Genomic DNA, 6,619 nt, shown 5'->3' with positions numbered 1-6,619 from the left:
GAGGGGGGGGGGGGGGGATTGGCTCTCAGGATGTTTACTTTTTTGCCAAAAACAAGAAAAGAAAAAAATATGATATTACTGATGATGATGATATTGAAGATAGTGTACCTAATGTTCAAAAAAAAAAATTAGGGCCCCTGTCAGTCACAGAACCATCCTAACTTTTCTCCCCCATACGGTGCCACTAGGTGCATAACATGGGTAGACAACATTCGACAGGGTGCAAGGACTAGACTGGACAGTGTAAAGACAGGACAGTGCAAATTACAGTGTAAAATACAAAATGGTGCACAATGTGTTAATGTGTGTGCATTCCCAGACAACGATATCTGTATGTTGATATTGAGCGGCTTGCGTTTTCAAACCTCTAAACTCCTCAACGCATTCAGAGGCAGGAGGTATCAAGTCATGTCCCAATCAAATATTTACAAATATGCTGCCTGCTGAGGTGCCTCCAACTGGGCAGATTTTGAAGGCAGCACAGATGTATCCTAAATAGGCAGCATTCTAGCTGTTTGAGACAGCCATTGAGTACCAGCGGTTAATTCATGGATGCCGAATTACAGGCGTTGCAGACCTTGTTATCTGTGCTAGCATTTTCTAATGCTACTTCTACCTACATGCGCAGGAGGCAAAATATTATTCAAGGGATTTGCAACAATTCCCTGTCAGCATAACTAACCCATGGGAACCAACCGCAAGTAGACAATCTGCTTCCTGTTTACACCAGAATGTGCATGCCTAGTGCGTTTCATATGCGTTTTCAGTATGGACAGAGATTTTTTTTTATGAAAACATGTTAGTGTGGATAAAATAAAATAAAAAAATATATTTTTTTTTTTCTGTTGGAAGTGATATATATAATATATATTTGGCCATATTATATATATATACAGGAAATAAACAGTTTTTGTTGAAAGCACCACATGCTAATGCCTGTAAACCAAAAGCACCAGATGACAAATAGTGACTGTCAGCAACTGCTCCCATTGTTTTCAGAGCAATCACAGTCATCTATAATCTCTCTACAAAGCTGTACAGGCTCCCTAGAGCAGCTCAGGCTGTTGCTGTTGTTGCTGAAACGTACAACCACTCCCTCAGAGATCTGTTCTCATCACCAGCCCTCCACCCCCACCTCTCCATCCATCCACGAATCCACCCCTCCATCTCTCTCCTCTATAGACCAGGAGCTCTGCGGGGGCTCCTAATCCCTCTATGTAATTATGGCTTCCTGCAACGGCCAGACCATCTCTCTGTAATCAGATTAGCTGACCTAAATCGCTCTCGTTCCTCTCTGCCCCTATCGAACCATTCCTTCTCAGCACCCAGGAAGCTAAACAATGTCCCCCCCCCCTCCCCCCCTGCCCATGAAAAACACAGCCTGTTTATTTGATGAGTGCAGCAAACCGTTCCTCCATGATACCCAGAGCGGACAGGGCTAGGCCCGGGGCAGCAGCTGGTGGGGCAGGGCTAGGGCTGGGGTCCTGGGGGGGCAGGGCTAGGGCTGGGGTCCTGGGGGGACAGGGCTAGGGCTGGGGGGGCAGGGCTAGGGGTCTGGGTTCTTGGGAGGCTAGGGCCGGGGGGGCCGGGATCCTGACAGCGCCGTGTAGACGGTGGTAGCCACCAGCATCGCACTAGCGGCTCCCAGGCATTAAACGGGGTGGGGCAACGGCCAGGTAAGGCAGCCACGGACACGGCGTGAATAATGACATTGCTCAACACTCAGTAAATAAAGGTCAGTGCACATCATGGAGACGCATTGCTCTTCTCCGTGCCGTCTCATTCCCTGACTCTCGTCCCATTTATTCCGGGGGTTATGCATTTACACCAGCAAGAGACGAGCAGGAGGAGGAGGGGCGCAGCTCTTCAGTGGGAATAGAGACAGGCTAAAGTAAAGAGGGGGAACAAATGAGGTCTGTGATCCCCCCGTCCCTCCCCAGCCCCAATCAGCCTGAACCGCAGCTCTCAGGGTGACAGCCAGTCCTTTGTTGCCATCTGAATAGAGGTTAAATATCCCTTGAAATCAGAGCTCTCTGGCTTTCTGGACGCACAGTCAGTGTCCCAGTACCTTTCACATGCTAATGTGAGTGTTTTTTATTTCGTTTGTAACCATGGGTAGACAGCGGTGTCATGCTGAAGGGTGATGAATAAAGCTGGTAAATTTGGTATTTTTTCTGCTTATTTTTTCCCCTCCCTTTTTCTCTTCTTCCTCTCTCTCTCCATTCCTCTCCATCAATCTCTCTCCCTCTCCTTTATCAGCGTCTCTTCGAGCCCAGCCACATTCCACCTCGCTGCTGCAGGAGTTTAAACCAGCACAGATGGTCTCAGCTGACCTGCTATTCATCATTGTGTCATAAGCTTTGTCAGAGCGACGCTGCTCGACAACAAGCAGGAGCGCCCTGTTTGTTTCTGCTGATGGGGCCCGTTCATTTCACAGGCCTCTCATTAGGCTTAAACCACACATTCATGTTTTTGTTCTCGTCAAATGGCTAATTCTTAACATGAACCGCTCTGACAATGGTGGCTGCTCTCAGACCGATGCCAGACAGCTCGAGCATGGAGCAGGTAGAGAGAGAGAGAGAGAGGATGGAGGGAGGCAGAGAGAGAGCGAGGGGGGAGGGAGGTGGGGGAGAGTGAGGCAGGGGGAGGCGTCAGAGGGTGGGGAAGAGAAGGAGAGCCATACAAAAGCCTCTGTTAATTTGTAGACGCCCTTAACGCTAGGCATGAACGGCAACTCATTACCTGCTTGCAGATTATTATTATTTTCTAGCCTGAGGATTAAGTGGTCCTCAGGAGGAAGGTGGCAATCATCTGGTGGTGGCAGCCGCCTGCACTCCGCCTCAGAATAAAAAAAGAAACTTGAATACATCTAAATACAAATGGAAATAGAAGGACACAAGCAGAAAAGACTGAGGACAACAAGCCAGCATTTTTTTTCTGTTGGAAGTGAATCCACAAGAAAACGCCCCATAATGCGCTTGCACTCCGTGAACGCTGTCATTACAGCTGAGGATGTATGTGAGGGAGCGTCATAATATCCAGAGATTGGTAGGTTGTTAGACAGCGACTGTACAATTTGCTGCAGGAGCCCTGAAGGATCCTTCTGCCTCTCTTGGTGATTTCACCGAGGGAATTGTGCGTTGCCTTTTGTCTGCTCGGGAGACCGGGGCAATTATCCAGCCTGCTGGAATGTTTCCCCGGCTTTAATCTCCTGGCTGAGAGCGGGAAGCAGAATGGCTCAGGTTTCAGAAGCCTCTGGGTTTTATTAACACACAACCGCTGTTTCTGTTCAGGCCAGGCGGGTGGAGGGGACTGCAGCCTGACAGACCGCCCTCCCAGGAGCTTTTAGGGAGAAAACATGATTATGTCATAATATATTTTCCAAAAGATATCAATCTGAAAGATTGCCTCGCTGTCTTTTCAATCTAACATGATTCAGCTCTAGGCTCAGTGGGAGCACTGGGAATGACAGATTTATTTATTTTTTAAAGGTAATTTTGCTGAAAATGTAGAGAATAAAGGAGAATGAGAGGACAGTAGGTGTTTCACTGTGTGGATGAGGAAGGCTCACAACAGACTAACGCTGTCTGTCCAGGGGTGAGCCCTCCAGGACTGAGACTGCACACCCAATCCATCCGCCCACTCCCAAGGCTCAAGACAAGCACACAGGCAAGAACAGGCAACTGTGTGGTCAAAGCACAGCCCCTCTCACAGTGAGCTCCACAACACATTAACAAAACCAGCGTCTCCTTCTGGAATTAGTCATGTAGCTTTTTACTCCCCCCAGCTGTGTCTAAATCAAAGAATGTGTTAAAATAATTAACATGCCATAATGCATATAATAAAAGACTTTACTGTACTTGTCTTGATCTCCACATCAAAGAATGTGTTGCCGCGGCTCTTTCTCTGAGCGTAAGTATCGCACAAATCGAATTACTCTTGATATTGAATTACTGGAATTCAGAGACTACTTGGAATGAATACAAAGGACAGTCCAGACAGCAGCCTGACTCTAGAAGAACTGTTCTGTGGAAAACAGCCTAATCCCAAAGGGCGGCAAGGGGTGTCATGTATAGACTGGATCAGAGACAACAATGTGTCAGAGACGCCGTGTTACAGTATGTGTGGGCCTCTGTTCCAGAAACAGTCTCCTCCGCGACCCCTCATCCGTAACTGGGGGAATAACCTGTAAAGACACATCCCGTGACCCCCATATGTACACTGGCCACCATGTCCACTACTCTGCCTGTCTGTGCCCTCTGACGGAGCCCTTCAGAGCTCTAGTGGGTGAACCACAACCACATCAAGTCCCCATGTAAAAGGTCTTGTGAGCATCAGTACACAGTCACGGCAGCAGCAATCCAGCTTTAATCCGAATGAATCCAGGGGCTTGCAGGTCCGTTCGCCCTGGATGGGGGCGATGACGGCTGGGCTCTGCTGTGCTGCTTATCTGCTGCCAGGGGCCCCCCTGCTGCAGTACGGGGCCCCGCGTTATCAGGCCCCGCTGAACATAAACACAGGACCTGTCCTCTGGTTATCTAACCCAGGAGAGGGACAGAGAGAGAGGGGGGAGAGAGGAAAGGAGAGGGAAATAGGAAGAGGAGAGGGAGGGAGAGCAACAGCGATAGAGAGAGGGAAGGAGAGAGGATCTGTCCGTTTCCATGGCAACCTCCCCACATCTCCCCTCCCCTCCAGAGGAGCAGAGACTCGGTGGTCTTTGTGTAATGCGATTCCACTAGAATGCACCTTGGATTAGAGTTGCACTGCCCCCAGCCCCGAGGCAGGGCAACAGTAAAGATATTATTACCCAGATCAAACGCTGTAATCACCAGGCTTGCACATCCAGCTCAGATAAGAACCCAGGACTGGCAATGCTCAGGTGATTAGGGGATTATTATTCTGCATTTCAGTGCCGTGCCAGTCCACCCCCCACCACCCCCTGCTATTGAAAGCCCCCTGATTCTCTTATTTCATGGGTGGGTGGGAGGGAGGGAGGGAGGCAGTACACCGGCCAAAAAGAAACAGACAGGATTCTGGTGGACCGAGATCAATGCCTGGCACCCACAATCAAGCGCACACACACTTGTGACACCACCTACCCACTTATAGATGCAGACGTGTGCGCACACACACACTTTGTCATTTTGACACCTGCTTATTTCCTGTGTTGTTTCTGTGCTCTGCTTGCACCAAAATAAGAGCTTGGGTCTGTTCAGGCAGGGGCTGTATAAACCACTTAGACCACTCTACTTCCTGAGAACGCCTCTCTCCTCTAAATAGAGCTGTCGGACGTGGGGCTTCACATGAGAACCCGATGAAAGCTCTCTCCACCAAGGCACATCAGCAGAAGGCAGGACAATGACCCCCTCAGTGTCCGGCCTGGCTACGGGGTCCTTTCATCTCCAGTTATTCCGCTGTTTGATTAAAGTGAGGGAGAAAGCCGCTCTCCGGCAAGAGGCTTCCTACAAAACGCACTCAGGAAGTGCACACTTCAGGGATGCGGGAGAAGAAAAGACCGTGGTGCCGCAACAAACGAACCCGTGAGAGCAGAGCACGGCGACGGGCTCCGTGCTGAAAGCATCCGGTCTCCCGCCTCTATAATCCAACAACAACATCCCTGAAGAGGCGGCAGCTCACAGAGAGACAGAGAGAGAGAGAGACAGAGAGACAGCCCCCTAAGATTCCGGGTGTGGAGTGGAGGGACGGGGGAATTCATCTCAACCCGCCCAAAAGTACTCGACCGTCAAAAGACCACTACAGAGCTGAAGAGCATGCGAATGCGTCATACTTCTCAAGTGGGGGACTAGATGGCTTTCCCTTTTTAATACTTACCGTTATCATGTCACTCGGTATACAGCTTGAGTTTTAATGGTAATGTCACCATGTTGAACATACCGGCGAGTCTGGAGTTAAAGTACTTGTATAAGGTAATGGCCTCACAGTGGTTGACATACCGGGGACATTGAAAGTGCAAACCTCAAATATTAATGAAAGCTAGATATTAAGTGCCAGTAAGACTTGCCCTTAACCAGAAACGGAGCAGTTAAAAACGAATATTGCTGGCCCCTTAGTGCCCCCCTAGACGACTGCCTCTCATGTCCTCTGTGTGTCCCTCCAGAGGCAGATGTTAACTCATATCAGGGCACATTTACAGCCATTTACAGATGCACTTCCATTTGCCATCTGAGAGTGCCTGAGACAGGATGCAGCCAGAGCCTGAGCAGAGCAGTGGCCCCTACAGACCTACAGGAGCTTCCTGTTTTCAGGAGAGCAGAGCAGAACCGTTCAGCTCTCGTGGACACGCACCACACAGAGGGCATGTCCTCGACTGACCAATCACAGGACTCAGGTACATGAGGGCTCACAGCACCAGCTTGTTCTCACACTTGCCATGCCTGACTCCCAAGATGCACCAGCCTACAGTAGCAGGTCCAACTGTGGCATTTAACTGGTTAGTCTTTAGAATAATTAGAATAAGTAAATTACACATGTATACAGTACACACATTTGATTGGTATAACTGAAGGCGTTACAGACTGCTGGAGGAGAAATGTCTTTTTATATAAAAAAAAAAAAACAGTTTATTGAAATATCAACAACTGTACATATCCTCAGTGAT

The sequence above is a fragment of the Borostomias antarcticus genome (assembly GCF_949987555.1).
Source record: "Borostomias antarcticus genome assembly, chromosome: 18".
Taxonomy (NCBI): Eukaryota; Metazoa; Chordata; class Actinopteri; order Stomiiformes; family Stomiidae; genus Borostomias; species Borostomias antarcticus.
Note: the sequence above shows the minus strand (reverse complement) of the source record.